General features: G+C 59.1%; 1 protein-coding gene across 1 annotated transcript in view; it reads left to right on the forward strand.

The window, feature by feature from the left end:
- Positions 1-20,472, forward strand: part of LOC134206672 (hemicentin-2) — an 821,032-nt gene that overhangs the window by 705,128 nt on the left and 95,432 nt on the right. The window lies entirely within an intron of this gene.

A 20,472-nucleotide genomic window follows, 5' to 3' on the forward strand; every position in this document is an offset into this window, starting at 1 on the left:
CTGGACTGGATCTGGACTGGACCTGACTGGATCTGGACCGACCTGGACTGATCTGACCGACTGACCTGACTGACCTGGACTGGACTGGACTGGACCTGACTGACCTGACCGGATCTGGACTGGACCTGGACTGACCTGGACTGACCTGGACTGGATCGGACTGGACCTGACTGGACTGGACTGACCTGGATCTGACCGGATCTGGACCGACTTGACCGATCTGGACTGACCTGGACTGGACCTGGACCGATCTGGACTGACCTGGACTGACCTGGACTGGATCTTGACCGACCTGGACTGATCTGGACTGGATCTGGACTGACCTGACTGGATCTGGACTGACCTGGACTGACCTGGACTGGATCTGGACTGGATCTGGACTGGACCTGGACCTGACTGGACCTGGACTGGACCTGGACTGGATCTGACTGGATCTGGACTGGACCTGGACTGGACCTGGACTGACCTGGACTGACCTGGACTGACCTGGACTGACTGGACTGACCTGGACTGATCTGGACTGGACCTGACCTGGACCTGACTGGACCTGGACTGGATCTGGACTGGATCTGGACTGGACTGACCTGGATCTGACCTGACCGACCTGGACTGGACCTGACTGGACTTGGACCGACCTGATCAGACCGGACCGATCTGGACTGACTGGACTGACTTGGACTGACCTGACTGGATCTGGACTGACCTGGACTGACCTGGACTGACTTGACTGACCTGGACTGGATCTGGACTGACTGACTGGACTGACCTGGACCTTGGACTCTGGACCTGACCTGGACTGACTGGACTGACCTGGATCTGACTGACTGGACTGGATCTGGACGATCTGATCGACCTGACTGACCTGGACTGATCTGGACCGACCTGGACCGACCTGGACTGGATCTGGACTGACCTGGACTGACCTGGACTGACCTGGACTGGACTGACCTGGACTGACCTGACTGACCTGGACTGACCTGGACTGGATCTTGGACCGACCTGGACCTGGACTTGGACCGACCTGGACTGGATCTGACTGACCTTGGACTCGATCTGGACTGGATCTGGACCTGGACCTGGACTGACCTGACCTGACTGGACCTGGACTGGATCTGACCGATCTGGACTGACCTGGACCTGACCTGGACTGACCTGGACCGACCTGACTGGACCTGGACTGGACCTGACCGACCTGACCGGATCTGACTGACCGACTGACCGAATCTGATCTGATCTGACCTGGACTGGATCTGGACTGATCTGGACTGGATCTGGACCTGACCTGGACTGGATCTGGACTGACCTGACTGGACCTGGACTGACCTGACTGGATCTGACCGACCTGGACTGGATCTGGACTGGATCTGGACCGACCTGACCGACCTGACCGACCTGGACTGGACTGACTGGACTGACCGGACCTGGACCGACCTTGACTGGACCTGACCTGGACCGGACCTGACTGGACCTGGACCGACTCTGGACTGACCTGGACCGACCTGGACTGGACCTGACTGACCTGGACTGGACCTGGACCGATCTGGATGACTGGACTCTGGACTGACCTGGACTGGATCTGGACTGACCTGGACTGGATCTGGACTGGACTGGACCGACCTGGACTGACCTGGACTGACCTGGACTGGACCTGGACTGACCTGACTGACCTGGACTGGATCTGGACTGGATCTGGACTGACCTGGACTGATCTGGACTGAATCTGGACTGACCTGACCTGGACTGACCTGGACTGGATCTGGACTGACCTGGACTGATCTTGGACTGACCTGACTGATCTGGACCGACCTGGACTGACCTGGACTGGATCTGGACTGGATCTGGACTGGATCTGGACTGACTGGATCTGGACTGGATCTGGACCGACCTGACCGACCTGGACTGACCTGGACTGGACCTGGACTGGACCTGGACTGGATCTGACCGATCTGGACTGACCTGGACCTGATCTGACCTGGACTGGACCTGGACTGGACCTGGACTGACCTGGACTGACTCTGGACTGATCTGGACTGGACCTGGACTGGACCTGATCTGGACCGACCTGGACTGACCTGACTGACCTGGACTGGACTCTGGACCGACCTGACTGGACTGGACCGACCTGGACTGACCTGGACCGATCTGGACTGATCTGGACTGGATCTGGACCGACCTGACCTGGACCTGGATCTGGACTGACCTGGACTGGATCTGACCGACCTGGACTGGATCTGGACTGGATCTGGACTGACCTGGACTGGACTGACCTGGATCTGGACTGGACCTGACTGACCTGACTGACCTGGACTGGATCTGACTGGATCTGGACTGACCTGGACTGGATCTGGACTGACCTGGACTGGACCTGGACTGGATCTGACTGACTGGACCGACCTGGACTGGACTGACCTGACTGACCTGGACTGACCTGACCGACCTGGACTGGATCTGGACTTGACCTGACTGACCTGGACTGACCTGGACTGGACCTGGACTGGACCTGGACTGACCTGGACTGGATCTGGACTGACCTGGACTGGACCTGGACTGATCTGGACTGGACCTGGACCGACTGGACTGGACCTGACCTGACCGACTTGGACTGACCTGGACTGGACCTGGACTGGACCTGACTGACTTGGACTGGACCTGGACTGATCTGACTGACTGACCTGGACCTGACTGATCTGGACTGACCTGACTGATCTGGACCGATCTGACTGGACCTGACCGACCTGGACTGACCTGACCGACCTGGACTGACCTGACCTGGATCTTGGACCGACCTGGACTGATCTGGACCTGACTGACCTGACTGGACCTGGACTGACCTGGACTGGATCTGGACTGACCTGGACTCGACCTGACTGACCTGGATCTGGACCTGGGACTGGATCTGGACCGACCTGGACCTGACCTGGACTGACCTGACCGATCTGGACTGGACCTGACCGACCTGGACTGACCTGGACTGACCTGGACTGACCTGACCGACTCTGGACCTGGACTGGACTGGATCTGACCGATCTGGACTGACCGACCTGATCTGGACTGGACCTGGACTGACCTGACTGACCTGACTGACCTGGACTGGATCTGGACTGGATCTGGACTCGACCTGACCGGATCTGACTCTGGACTGACCTGACTGACCTGGACTGACCTGGACTGGACTTGACTGACCTGGACTGGATCTGGACTGACCTGATCTGGACTGACCTGGACTGACCTGGACTGGATCTGGACTGACCTGGACTGATCTGGACTGGACCTGACTGACCTGGACCTGACCTGGACTGGACCTGGGACTGACCTTGGACTGACCTGACTGACCTGGATCTGGACCTGACTGACCTGACCGACCTGGACCGGGACTCTGACCTGACTGGACCTGGACCGACTGGATCTGGACCGACCTGACTGGACTGGACCTGGACTGGATCTGGACTGACCTGGGACTGGACTCTGACCGACCTGGACCGACCTGGACCTTGGACTGATCTGGACCGATCTGACTGGATCTGGACTGACCTGGACTGGATCTGGACTGGACCTGGACTGACCTGACCTGACCTGGACTGACCTGGACTGGATCTGGACCGACCTGGACTGACCTGGACTGGATCTGGACCGACCTGGACTGGATCTGGACTGGATCTGGACTGACCTGGACTGACCTGACCGACCTGGACCGATCTGGACTGGATCTGGACTGACCTGGACTGGACCTTGGACTGACCTGGACTGGACCTGGACTAGATCTGACTGGATCTGACTGACCTGGACCGACTCTGGACCTGACCTGGACTGACCTGGACTCCTGGACTGACCTGGACTGGACCTGGACTGACCTGGACCTGACTGACCTGGACTGGACCTGGACCGATCTGGACTGACTGACCTGGACTGACCTGACTGGATCTGGACTGATCTGGACCGACCTGACCTGATCTGGACTGACCTGGACTGACTGGACTGACCTGACTCTGGACTGGACTTGACCTGGACTGGATCTGGACTGACCTGACTGACCTGACCTGGACCTGGACTGGACCTGGACTGGACCTGGACTGACCTGGACTGGACCTGGACTGGACCTGACTGGACCTGGACTGGATCTGACTGATCTTGACCGACCTGGGACCTGACCTGGATCTGGACCGACCTGGACCTGACCTGACTGACCTGGACTGGACTGGACCGACTGACCTGGACCGACCTGACCGATCTGACTGGATCTGGACTGACCTGGACTGGACCTGGACTCTACTGATCTGGACTGACCTGACTCTGACCTGGACTGACCTGACTGGACTGGACCGGACTGACTGACCTGGACCGACTGACTGACCTGACTGACCTGGACTGGATCTGGACCGACCTGGACTGACCTGGACTGGACTCCTGGACTGACCTGGACTGACCTGGACCGACCTGACTGACCTGGACTGGACCTGGACTGGATCTGGACTGACCTGGACTGACCTGACCGACTGGACTGGACTCTGGACCGGATCTGGACTGACCTGACTGACCTGGACTGACTTGACTGACCTGGACCGACCTGGACTGACCTGGACCTGGACCTGGACTGGATCTGACTGACCTGGACTGACTGGACTGACCTGGACTGAACCTGGACCGGGACTGACTGACCTGGACTGAACGACTGGATCTGGACTGGATCTGGACTGGATCTGACTGGATCTGGACTGACCTGACTGACCTGACGACTGACTGACCTGGACCGACCTGGACTGACCTGACCACCTGACTGGATCTGGACTGACCTGGACTGACCTGGACTGACTGGACTGACCTGATCTGACCTGGACTGACCTGGACCTGGATCTGACCGACTTGGACCTGACTGGACTGACCTGGACTGGATCTGACCGGACTGACCTGACCTGACTGACCTGGACCGACCTGGACTGACCTGACTGGATCTGGACTGACCTGGACTGACCTGGACCGACCTGACCGACCTGGACTGACCTGACCGACCTGACCGACCTGGACCGATCTGGACTGGACCTGGACTGACCTGGACCGACCTGGACTGACCTGACTGACCTTGACTGGACTCTGGACTGGATCTGGACTGACCTGGACTGACCTTGGACCGACCTGGACTGGACCTGGACTGACCTGACCGACCTGGACTGGACCTGGACTGGACCTGGACCGACCTGGACTGGATCTGACCGACCTGGACTGACCTGGACTGGACCTGGACTGACCTGGACTGGACCTGGACTGGACCTGACTGGACCTGGACTGGACCTGGACTGACCTTGGACTGGATCTGGACTGACCTGGACTGGACCTGACTGGATCTGGACTGGATCTGGACTGGACCTGACTGACCTGGACTGGACCTGGACTGACCTGACTGGACCTGGACTGGATCTGGGACTGGACCTGGACTGACCTGACTGACCTGACTGACCTGGACTGACCTGATCTGGACCTGGACTGACCTGGACTGACCTGGACCGACCTGACCGATCTGGACTGACTGACCTGACTGATCTGGACTGACCTGGACTGGACCTGACCTGACCTGGACTGGACCTGGACTGACCTGGACCGATCTGGACTGACCTGACCGACCTGGACTGACCTGACTGACCGACTGACCGACTGGACCGACCTGGACTGGACCTGGACTGACCTGGACCGACCTGGACTGGACCTGGACTGGACCTGGACTGGACCTGACCGACCTGACTCGACCTGGACTGACCTGACTGACCTGGACCTGGACCTGACTGACCTGACCTGACCTGGACCGACCTGGACTGGACCTGGACTGACCTGGACTGGACCTGGACTGACCTGGACTGACCTGGACTGACCTGGACCGATCTGGACTGGACCTGGACTGACCTGGACCGACCTTGGACTGACCTGGACCGATCTGACTGACCTGGACTGGATCTGGACTGGACCTGGACTGGATCTGACTGACCTGGACTGGATCTGGACTGACCTTGGACTGACCTGGACTGACCTGGACTGACCTGGACTGGATCTGGACTGGATCTGGACTGACCTGACCGACCTGGACTGACCTGGACCTGGACTGGACCTGGACTGACTGGATCTGGACTGACCTGGACTGACCTGACTGGATCTGGACTGACTTGGACTGACCTGGACTGGATCTGACTGGACTGGACTTGACTGACCTGACTGGATCTGGACTGACCTGGACTGACCTGACTGATCTTGACCGATCTGGACTGACCTGGACTGACCTGACTGACCTGGACCGATCTGACTGACCTGGACTGGATCTGGACTGACCTGGACTGACCTGGACCGACCTGGACTGGACCTGACCTGGACCTGACCTGGACTGACCTGGACTGACCTGGACTGACCTGGACTGACCTGACCGACCTGGACCGACTCTGGACTGGACCTGGACTGACCTGACCGATCTGGACTGACCTGACCGACCTGGACCGACCTGACTGGACCGGACCGATCTGGACCGACCTGGACCGACCTGGACTGGACCTGACCTGACCGATCTGGACCGATCTGACTGGACCTGGACTGACCTGGACTGGACCTGGACTGGATCTGACCTGACCTGGACTGGATCTGGACCGACTTGGACTGGACCTGGACTGACCTGGACCGACCTGGACTGGATCTGGACTGACCTGGACTGGATCTGACTGGACTGATCTGGACTGGACTTGACTGGACCTGACTGACCTGGACTGACCTGGACTGGACTGGATCTGGACTGACCTGGACTGACTGACTGGACTGACCTGGACTGGACCTGGACTGGATCTTGGACTGACCTGGACTGGACCTGGACTGACCTGGACTGGACTCTGACTGGACCTGGACTGATCTGGACTGACCTGGACTGGATCTGACCGGACCTGGACTGACTGACCTGGACTGACCTGGACTGGATCTGGACTGGACCTGGACTGACCTGGACTGGACCTGGACTGATCTGGACTGATCTGGACTGACCTGGACTGACCTGACTGACCTGGACTGGACCTGGACCGGATCTGGACCGACCTGACTGGACCTGGACCGACTGACTTGGACCGACCTGGACCTGACCGACCTGACCTGGACTGACCTGACCTGGATCTGACCTGACCTGACCGACCTGGACTGACCTGGACTGGACTGACCGGACCTGGACCGACCTGGACTGACCTGACCGACTGACCGACTGGACTGACTGGACTGACCTTGACTGGATCTGGATCTGGACCTGGACCTGACTGGACCGACTGACCTGGACTGGACCTGGACTGGACCTGGACCTGACCTGGATCTGACCTGACTGGACCTGGACTGACCTGGACTGGATCTGGACCGACCTGGACTGATCTGGACCGACCTGGACTGGACTCTGACTGACCTGACTGGATCTGACCTGATCTGGACTGGACCTGGACTGACCTGGACTGACCTGGACTGGATCTGGACTGACCTGGACTGACCTGGACTGGACCTGACCGACTGACCTGGACTGGATCTGGACTGACCTGGACCTGACCTGGACTGGACCTGGACTGGACCTGGACTGACCTGACTGGACCTGGACTGACCTGGACTGACCTGGACCTGGACTGACCTGGACTGGATCTGACCGATCTGGACTGACCTGACTGGACTGGACCTGGACCTGACCTGACCTGGACTGGATCTGGACTGACCTGGACTGACCTGGACTGACCTGGACTGACCTGGACTGACCTGGACTGGATCTGGACTGACCTGGACTGGACCTGGACCGACCTGACCGACCTGGGACTGACCTGGACTGACCTGACCTGGACTGGACCTGGACCTGACTGACCTGGACTGACTGGACCTGGACTGATCTGGACTGACTGGACTGGACCTGACCGACCTGGACTGACCTGGACTGACCTGGACTGACCTGATCTGGACCTTGACCGGATCTGGACTGGACCGACCTGGACTGACCTGGACTGACCCTGACTGGACCTGGACTGACCTGACTGGACTGGACCTGGACTGACCTGACCGACCTGGACTGACTGGACTGACTGACCGACCTGGACTGACCTGACTGGACTGACTGACTGGACTGACCTGGACCTGGATCTGGACTGACCTGGACTGGACCTGGACTGACCTGGGACTGGACCTGACTGGATCTGGACTGACCTGGACTGGATCTGGACCTGACTGGACTGACCTGACTGACCTGGACTGACCGATCTGGACTGACCTGGACTGGACCTGGACTGGATCTGGACTGGATCTGGACTGGACCTGGACTGACCTGACCGACTGGACCTGGACTGGACCTGGACTGACCTGACTGGACCTGGACTGGACCTGGACTGACCTGACCGACCTGGACTGGATCTGGACTGACCTGGACTGGATCTGGACTGACCTGGACTGACCTGACTGGACCTGGACTGGACCTGACTGGACCTGGACTGACTCTGACCTGGACCTGACTGACCTGGACTGGACCTGGACTGACCGACCTGGACTGACCTGGACTGGACCTGGATCTGACTGACCTGGACCGACCTGGACTGGATCTGGACTGACTGACCGACCTGGACTGACCTGACCGGATCTGGACTGACCTGACTCCTGGACCTGGACCTGACTGGACTGACCTGGACTGGACTGACTGACCTGGACTGGACTGACCTGGACCGACCTGGACTGACCTGGACTGGATCTGACCGGACCTGGACCGATCTGGACTGACTGACCTGGACTGGACTTGGACTGACTGACCGATCTGGACTGGACCTGGACTGGACCTGACTGGACCTGACCTGACTGACCTGACTGGATCTGGACTGGATCTGACTGGATCTGGACTGGATCTGGACTGACCTGGACTGGATCTGGACTGGACCTGGACTGACCTGGACTGATCTGGACTGAGACCTGACTGACCTGGACTGGACCTGGACTGGATCTGGACTGACCTGGACTGACCTGGACCGACCTGGACTGACCTGGACTGGATCGACTTGGACTGGATCTGGACCGACCTGGACTGACCTGACCGATCTGACCTGGATCTGGACTGGACTGACTGACCTGGACTGACTGACTGATCTGGACTGACCTGGACCTGGACCTGACTGACCTGACCGACCTGACTGACTGGACCGACTGGACTGACCTGGACTGACCTGGACCGACCTGGACTGACCTGGACTGACCTGACCGACCTGGACCGACCTGGACTGACCTGGACCTGACCGACCTGGACTGGACCTGGACTGACCTGACCGATCTGGACTGACCTGACTGGACCTGGACTGACCTGACTGGACTGACTGGACCTGGACCGACCTGGACTGACCTGGACCGATCTGGACTGGACCTGACTGATCTGGACCGACCTGACTGGACCTGACTGACCGACCTGGACCGACCTGGACCGACCTGGACTGACCTGACTGACCTGGACTGACCTGACTGACTGGATCTGGACTGACCTGGACCTGACCTGACCTGGACTGACTGACTGGACCTGGACTGACCTGGACCTGACTGGATCTGGACTGATCTGGACCGGACCTGGACTGACTGGACCTGACTGACCGACCTGGACTGACCTGACTGACCTTGGACTGGACCTGGACCTGACCTGACTGGACCTGACTGGACCTGACCGACCTGGACTGATCTGGACTGACCGGACTGGATCGACTGACCGACTGGATCTGACCGACCTGACCGACTGATCTGGACCGACCTGACTGGACCTGACCGACCTGGACCGACTCTGACTGGATCTGACCTGACTGGATCTGGACCTGACTGGACTGACTGGACTGAATCTGACCTGACCTGACTGACCTGGACTGACCTGGACCTGGATCGACCTGACCGACCTGGACCTGGACTGACCTGACCGACTGGACTGACGGACTGACCTGACCGACCTGACCGGACTGGGACTGGACTGACCGACCTGGACTGACCTGGACTGACCTGACTGACCTGGATCTGGACCTGGACTGGACTGGACCGACTGACTGGATCTGGACCGACTGACTGGACTGACCTTGGACTGATCTTGGACTGGATCTGGACTGACCTGACCGATCTGACTGATCTGACTGACCTGGACTGACCTGACTGACCTGGACTGACCTGGACTGGACCTGACTGACCTGGACTGGACTGGACCTGGACTGACCTGGACTGGACCTGACTGACCTGGACTGGACTGACCTGGACCGACCTGACTGACCTGACTGGATCTGGACTGGACCTGACCTGGACTGACCGACTCTGGACTGACCTGGACTGATCTGACTGGATCTGGACCGACCTGACCGACCTGGACTGATCTGGACCTGACCTGACTGGACTGACCGACTGACCTGACCTGGATCTGATCTGGACTGACCTGGACTGACCTGGACCGACCTGGACTGACCGGATCTGACTGACCTGACTGACCTGACTGATCTTGACTGACCTGACTGACCTGACCTGACCTGGACCTGACCTGACCTGGACCTGGACTGACCTGGACTGACCTGACCGACTGGATCTGGACCTGGACCTGACCGACCTGGACTGACCTTGGACTGACTGGACTGACCTGGACCGGACCTGACCGATCTGGACCGACCTGATCTGACTGACCTGACTGACCTGACTTGGACTGGACCTGATCTGGACCTGGACCTGGATCTGGACTGATCTGGACCTGACCTGACCGACCTGGACTGACCTGGACCTGACCTGACTGGATCTGACTGGACCTGGACCGACCTGACCGACCTGGACTGGACCTGGACTGACCTGGACTGACCTGGACTGGACCTGACTGACCTGACTGACCTGGACTGACCTGACCGGACCTGACTGGACTGACCGATCTGACCGACCTGACTGACCTGGACTGACCTGGACCGACCTGGACCGACTGACCGGACCTGACCGGACTGACCTGGATCCCAGACTGACCTGACCGACCTGACCGATCTTGGACTGGACCTGGACTGGATCTGACCGACCTGGACTGGACTGGACCTGGACTGACTGGACTGGACCGATCTGGACTGACCTGGACTGGATCTGGACTGACCTGGACTGACCTGACCTGGACCTGACCTGGACTGGACCTGGACTGGATCTGGACTGACCTTGGACTGGACCTGACTGACTGACTGACCTGACTGGATCTGGACTGGACCTGACTGACCTGGACTGACCTGGACTGACCTGGACTGACCTGGACTGACCTGACCGACTGACCTGGACCGGATCTGGACTGATCTTGGACCTGACCCTGATCTGGACCGACTTGACCTGGACTGGACTGACTTGACTGATCTTGGACTGGATCTGGACTGACCTGGACTCTGGATCTGGACTGGACCTGGATCTGGACTGACTGGACTGGACCTGGACTGACCTGGACTGGACTGGACTGGATCTGGACTGATCTGACTGGACCTGGACTGACCTGGACTGGATCTGGACTGACCTGGACTGATCTGGACTGGATCTGGACCGACCTGGACTTGACCTGACTGGACCTGGACCGACCTGACCGACTGACCGACCTGGACCGACCTGACCGACCTGGACTGGACCTGGACTGACCTGGACTGACTGACCTGACCGGACTGATCTGGACCGACCTGACTGGACCTGGACTGGATCTGACCGACCTGGACTGGACCTGGACTGGACCTGGACTGACTGACCGACCGACCTGACTGACTGACCTGACTGGATCTGGACTGACCTGGACTGGACCTGGACTGACCTGGACTGACCTGGACTGGACCTGGACTGGACCTGGACTGGACCTGACCTGACTGACCTGGACTGACCTGGACTTGGATCTGACCTGATCTGACCGACCTGACTCTGGACTGGACCTGGACTGGATCTTGGACTGGACCTGACTGACCTGGACTGGACCTGGACTGACCTGGACTGGATCTTGGACCGATCTGGACTGACCTGACCTTGGACTGGATCTGGACTGACCTGGACTGGATCTGACCTGACTGGACCGACTTGGACTGGACCTGACCTGGACTGACCTGGACTGGATCTGACTAGATCTGGACTGACTTGACCTGATCTGGACTGACCTGGACTGACCTGGACTGACCTGGACTGGATCTGGACTGACCTGACTGGATCTGGACTGGATCTGGACCGATCTGGACCTGACCTGGATCGACTGGACCTGACTCTGGACCTGGAATTGACCTGGACCTGACTGACCTGACCTTGGACCTGACCTGGACTGACTCCTGACCGACTCTGGACTGACCTGACCGACCTGGACCGACCTGGACCGACCTGGACTGGATCTGGACTGACTGGACTGGATCTGGACTGGATCTGACCTGACCTGACCTGATCTGGACTGACCTGGACCGATCTGGACTGACTTGGACTGACTGGACCTGGACCGGACTCTGGAACCGACCTGGACCTGACCTGACCTGACTTGACTGACTGACCGACCTGGACTGATCTGGACTGACCCTGACCTGGACTGGATCTGGACTGACCTGGACTGGACCTGGACCGATCTGGATCTGGACCTGACCGACTGACTGGACTGGACTAGGACCGACCTGGACCGACTTGACTGACCTGGACTGACCTGGACTGACCTGGACTCGGACCTGACTGACCTGACTGACCTGGACTGACTGGACTGACCTGGACTGACCTGACTGGATCTGGACTGACCTGACTGGATCTGGACTGACCTGGACTGACCTGATCTGGATCTTGACTGGACTCGACTGACCTGGACCGACCTGGACCTGGACCTGGACTGACTTGGACCTGGACCTGACTGATCTGGACTGACCTGACTGGATCTGACTGACTGACCGATCTGGACTGGACCTTGACTGGATCTGGACTGGACCTGGACTGACCTGGACTGGACCTGGACTGGATCTGGACCGACCTGGACTGGACCTGGACTGACCTGGACTGGACCTGGACTGGACCTGACTGATCTGGACTGGACCTGGACTGGATCTGACCGACTGGACTGACCTGGACCTGGACCTGACCTGACTGGATCTGGACCTGACCTGACCTGACCTGGACTGGATCTGGACTGACCTGGACCGACCTGGACTGACCTGGACTGACCTGGACCTGGATCTGGACTGACCTGACTGACCTGGACTGACCTGACCGACCTGGACTGGATCTGACCGACCTGGACCTGGACTGACCTGACCGATCTGGACTGGACCTGGACTGGATCTGGACTGGACTCTGACTGACCTGGACCGACCTGACCTGACTGGATCTGACTGACCTGGACTGGATCTGGACTGACCTGGACTGGACCTGGACTGACTGACCTGACCTGGACCTGGACTGACCTGACCTGGACTGACCTGGACTGGATCTGGACTGACCTGGACTGGACCTGGACTGACCTGACTGATCTGGACTGGATCTGGACCGACCTGGACTGGATCTGGACTGACCTGACTGATCTGGACTGGACCTGGACTGGATCTGACTGACCTGGACTGACCTGACCTGGACTCGACCTGGACCTGACTGACCTGGACTGACCTGGACTGGATCTGACTGGACCTGGACTGGATCTGGACTGACTGGATCTGACCTGGACTGACCTGGACTGGACCTGGACTGACCTGACTGATCTGGACTGACCTGGACTGGATCTGGACTGACCTGGACCGACCTGGACTGACCTGACCGACCTGGATCGACCTGGACTGACCTGGACTGACCTGACCTGGACCTGGACTGACCTGGACTGACCTGACTGACCTGGACTGACCTGGACTGGACCTGGACTGGACCTGGACTGGACCTGGACTGGATCTGGACTGGACTCTGGACCGATCTGACCGACCTGACTGACCTGACCGATCTGGACTGGACCTGACCGACCTGGACTGGACCTGGACTGGACCTGGACTGGACCTGGACTGGACCTGGACTGACCTGGACTGGATCTGGACTGACCTGGACTGACCTGGACTGGATCTGGACTGACCTGGACTGACCTGGACTGGATCTGGGACCTGACCGACCTGGACTGGACCTGACTGGACCTGGACTGACCTGGACTGACCTGGACTGACCTGACTGGATCTGGACTGGACCTGGACTGGACCTGGACTGACCTGGACTGGATCTGGACTGACCTGGACTGACCTGGACTGATCTGGACTGACTGGACTGACCTGGACTGGATCTGGACTGGACCTGGACTGGATCTGGACTGACCTGGACTGGACCTGACTGACCTGGACTGGATCTGGACTGACCTGGACTGACCTGGACTGACTGGACTGGATCTGGACTGACCTGACTGACCTGGACTGGACCTGGACTGGACCTGGACTGACCTGGACTGACCTGACTGACCTGGACTGGATCTGGACTGGACCTGGACTGACCTGGACTGGACCTGGACTGACCTGGATCTGACTGGATCTGGACTGGATCTGGACCTGACCTGGACCTGACTGGACTGACCTGGATCTGACTGACCTGACCTGACCTGGACCGACTGGACTGACCTGGACTGACCTGACTGACCTGGACTGGATCTGGACTGGACCTGGACTGACCTGACCTGGATCTGGACCTGACCTGGACCGACTGGACTGACCTGGACTGGACCTGGACTGACTGGACCGACCTGGACCTGACCTGGACTGACCTGACTGGACCTGACCGATCTGGACTGACCTGGACTGGACCTGACTGACCTGGACTGACCTGACTGGACCTGACCGACTGGACTGGACCTGGACTGACCTGGACTGGATCTGGGACTGACTGGACCTGACCTGGACTGACCTGGACTGGACCTGACCGATCTGGACTGGACCTGGACTGGACCTGGACTGGACCTGGACTGGACCTGGACTGGATCTGGACTGACCTGGACTGGATCTGGACTGGACCTGACTGACCTGGACTGGATCTGGACTGACCTGGACTGGACCTGGACTGGACCTGGACTGACCTGGATCTGGACTGACTGACCTGGACTGACCTGGACTGGATCTGGACTGACCTGGACTGACCTGACTGGACCTGGACTGGATCTGACTGACCTGACTGACCTGGACTGATCTGGACTGACTCTGGACTGACCTGACTGACTGACTGGATCTGGACTGGACCTGACTGACCTGGACTGGACCTGGACCGACCTGGACTGGACCTGGACTGACCTGGACCGACCTGGACTGACCTGGACTGACCTGGACTGACCTGGACTGGACCTGGACTGGATCTGGACTGACCTGGACTGACCTGGACTGGATCTGGACTGGACCTGACCGACCTGACCTGACCTGGACTGGATCTGGACTGACCTGGACTGGACCGACCTGGACTGGACCTGACTGGATCTGGACTGACCTGGACTGGATCTGGACTGACCTGGACTGGATCTGGACTGGACCTGGACTGGATCTGGACTGGATCTGGACTGATCGACCTGGACTGGATCTGACTGACTTGACCTGATCTGGATCTGGACTGACCTGGACCTGGACTGACCTGACTGGATCTGACTGGACCTGGACTGACCTGGACTGGATCTGGACTGGACCTGGACTGACCTGGACTGGACCTGGACTGATCTGGACCGACCTGACCGACCTGGACTGACCTGGACTGGACCTGGACTGACCTGGACTGGACCTGGACTGACCTGACCTGGACTGATCTGACCGATCTGGACTGACCTGGACTGGATCTGGACCGACCTGGACTGGACTCTTGACCTGGACTTGGACTGACCTGGACTGACCTGACTGACCTGACTGATCTGGACTGACTGGATCGACCTGGACCTGGACTGACCTGGACTGGATCTGACCGACCTGGACTGGACCTGGACTGACCTGGACTGACCTGACTGACCTGGACTGACCTGGACTGACCTGACTGGATCTGGACTGACCTGGACTGACCTGGACTGACCTGGACTGACCTGGACTGGATCTGGACTGGACCTGGACTGGACCTGGACTGGACCTGGACTGGATCTGGACTGGACCTGACCGATCTGGACCGACCTGGACTGGATCTGGACTGAACCTGACTGGATCTGGACTGGACCTGGGACTGGATCTGGACCTGGATCTGACCGACCTGGACTGACCTGGACTGGATCTGGACTGGACCTGACTGATCTGGACTGACCTGGACTGACCTGGACTGGACCTGGACCGACCTGACTGACCTGGACTGGATCTGGACTGGATCTGGACTGACCTGGACTGACCTGGACTGGATCTGGACTGGATCTGGACTGACCTGGACTGGATCTGGACTGACCCTGGACTGACCTGGACTGGATCTGGACTGGATCTGGACTGACCTGGACCGACCTGGACTGACCTGGACTGGACCTGGACTGACCTGACTGACCTGGACTGGATCTGGACTGGATCTGGACTGACCTGGACTGACCTGACTGGATCTGGACTGACCTGACTGGATCTGACCGACCTGACTGACCTGACCGACCTGGACTGGACCTGGATCTGACCTGGACTGGATCTGGACTGACCTGGACTGGATCTGGACTGATCTGGACTGACCTGGACTGGACCTGACTGATCTGGACTGGATCTGGACTGGACCTGGACTGACCTGGACTGGATCTGGACTGGATCTGGACCGGATCTGGACTGACCTGGACTGACCTGGACTGACTGGACCTGACTGACCTGGACTGGATCTGGACTGGATCTGACCGACTGACCGATCTGGACTGGACCTGGACTGGACCTGACTGGACTGGATCTGGACTGATCTGGACTGACCTGGACTGACCTGGACTGGACCTGGACTGACTGGACTGACTGGATCTGACTGGACTGGACCTGACTGGACCTGACCTGGACTGACCTGGACTGACCTGGACTGGATCTGGACTGACCTGACTGACCTGGACTGACCTGGACCGACCTGGACTGGACCTGGACTGGACCTGGACTGGATCTGGACCGGACCTGGACTGACCTGGACTGGACTCTGGACTGGACTGGACTGACTGGACTGGACTGACTGACCTGACTGGACCTGACCGACTGACTGGATCTGGACTGGATCTGACTGACCTGACTGACCTGGACTGACTGGACCGACCTGACCGATCGACTGACCTGGACCGATCTGGACTGACCTGACTGGACCTGGACTGGACCTGGACTGACCTGACTGGACCGACTGACTGACCTGGACTGGACCTGGACTGGATCTGGACTGACCTGGACTGGATCTGGACTGGACCTGGACTGGATCTGGACTGACCTGACTGACCTGGACTGACCTGGACCGATCTGGACTGGACCTGGACTGACCTGGACTGGATCTGGACTGACCTGGACTGGATCTGGACTGACCTGACCTGGATCTGACTGATCTGGACTGACCTGGACTGGATCTGACCTGGATCTGGACTGACCTGGACTGGATCTGACCGACTGGATCTGGACTGGATCGACTGGACCTGATCTGGACTGATCTGGACTGACCTGACTGGATCTGGACTGACCTGGACTGGATCTGGACTGGACCTGGACTGGATCTGGACTGGACCTGGACTGACCTGGACTGGATCTGGACTGACTGACTGGACTGGACCTGGACTGGATCTGGACTGACCTGACCGACTGGATCTGGACTGACCTGACCGACCTGGACTGACTTGGACTGACTGGACTGACCTGGACTGGATCTGGACCGATCTGACTGGACTGACTGACCTGACTGGACCTGGACCGACCTGGACCGACCTGACTGGACTGGACCGACTGGACCTGGACCGACCTGGACCGACCTGACTGACCTGGACCTGACCTGGACTGACCTGGACCGATCTGGACTGGACCTGACTGATCTGGACTGACCTGGACTGACCTGGACTGGACTGGACCGACCTGGACTGGACTCTGACCTGACCTGACTGACCTGGACTGGATCTGGACTGACCTTGACTGGATCTTGGACTGGATCTGGACTGGATCTGGACTGATCTGGACTGACCTGACTGACCTGGACTGACCTGGACTGGATCTGGACTGGATCTGACTGATCTGGACTGGACCTGACTGGATCTGGACTGACTGACTGGACTGACCTGACCTGACTGGATCTGGACCTGACTGGACCTGACTGGACTGACCTTGACCGGGATCTGGACTGGACCTGGACCGAATCTGGACTGACCTGGACTGAGACTGGACCTTGGACTGGACCTGGACTGACCTGGACTGACCTGACTGGATCTGACTGACCGATCTGGACTGACCTGGACTGACCTGACTGGATCTGGACTGACCTGGACTGGACCTGGACTGGATCTGACTGGATCTGACCTGGATCTGGACTGACCTGGACTGGATCTGGACCGGACCTGGACTGGACCTGGACTGACCTGGACCGACCTGACTGACCTGGACCGACCTGGACTGACCTGGACTGACCTGGACTGACCTGGACTGGACCTGACCTGGACCTGGACTGACCTGACCGACCTGGACTGACTTGGACCTGGACTTGACCGACCTGGACTGGACCTGACTCGACCTGGATCGACCTGGACTGACCTGGACTGACCTGACTGGACCTGGACTGACCTGGACTGGATCTGACTGGATCTGGACTGACCTGGACTGACCTGACTGGATCTGGACTGACCTGGACTGACCTGACTGGACCTGGACTGATCTGGACTGACTGATCTGGACTGACCTGGACTGGATCTGGACTGGATCTGGACTGGATCTGGACTGACCTGGACTGGATCTGACTGACCTGGACTGGATCTGACCTGACTGGATGACTGGATCTGGACTGACCTGGACCTGACCTGGACTGGATCTGGACTGACCTGACTGGACTGGACCGGATCTGGACTGACCTGGACTGGACCTGGACTGACCTGGACTGGATCGGACTGGACTGGACTGACCTGGACTGGACCTGGACTGGATCTGGACTGGATCTGGACTGACCTGGACTGGACCTGACCGATCTGGACTGGATCTGGACTGACCGATCTGGACCGTGACCTGGACCTGACCTGGACTGGATCTGACTTCTGGACTGACCTGACTGGATCTGGACTGACCTGGACTGACCTGGACTGACCTGGACTGGACCTGGACTGGACCTGACTGACCTGGACCTGGACTGGACCTGACTCTGACCGACTGGACTGGACTTGGACCGATCTGGACTGACCTGACTGACCTGGACTGGATCTGGACTGACCTGGACTGGATCTGACTGACCGATCTGGACCTGGATCTGGACTGACCTGGACTGACTGGACCTGGACCGACTGACCGATCTGGACTGACCTGGACTGGATCTGGACTGGATCTGGACTGACCTGGACTGACCTGGACTGGACCTGGACTGGACTGGACTGACCTGGACTGGATCTGGACCGACTGACCTGACTGGATCTGGACTGATCTGGACCGATCTGGACTGGATCTGGACTGACCTGGACTGGATCTGGACTGATCTGGACTGACCTGACCGATCTGGACTGACCTGGACTGACCTGGACTGACCTGGACTGGACCTGGACTGGATCTGGACTGGACCTGGACTGGATCTGACCTGACCTGGACTGGACCTGGACTGGATCTGGACTGGATCTGGACTGACCTGACTGACCTGGACTGGATCTGACTGACCTGACCTGACTGGACCGATCTGGACTGGATCTGGACTGACCTGGACTGACCTGGACTGGACTTGGACTGACCTGGACTGACCTGACTGGATCTGGACTGGACTGACCTGGACCTGGACCTGGATCTGGACCGACCTGGACTGACTTGACCTGGATCTGGACTGACCTGACTGACCTGGACTGGATCGACTGACCTGGACCGACCTGACTGGACCGATCTGGACTGACCTGGACTGGACCTGGACTGGATCTGGACCGACCTGGACTGACCTGACTGACCTGGACTGGATCTGGACCGACCTGGACTGACCTGGACTGGACCTGGACTGGATCTGGACTGACCTGACTGGATCTGGACTGGATCTGGACCGACCTGGACTGGATCTGGACTGACCTGGACTGACCGACCTGACTGGATCTGGACTGGATCTGGACTGACCTGGACCGACCTGGACTGGATCTGGACTGGACCTGGACTGGACCTGGACTGGACCTGACTGGACCTGGACTGAATCGACCGGACCTGGACTGACCTGACTGATCTGGACTGACTGACCGATCTGGACTGGATCTGACTGACCTGGACCGACCTGGACTGACCTGGACTGGACCTGGACTGACCTGACCTGACCTGGACTGACCTGACTGGACTGGATCTGACCGACTCTGGACTGACCTGGACTGACCTGGACTGACCTGGACTGACCTGGACTGGACCTGGACTGGATCTGGACTGATCTGACTGA

Source organism: Armigeres subalbatus, chromosome 1, assembly GCF_024139115.2.
Source record: "Armigeres subalbatus isolate Guangzhou_Male chromosome 1, GZ_Asu_2, whole genome shotgun sequence".
Lineage (NCBI taxonomy): Eukaryota > Metazoa > Arthropoda > Insecta > Diptera > Culicidae > Armigeres > Armigeres subalbatus.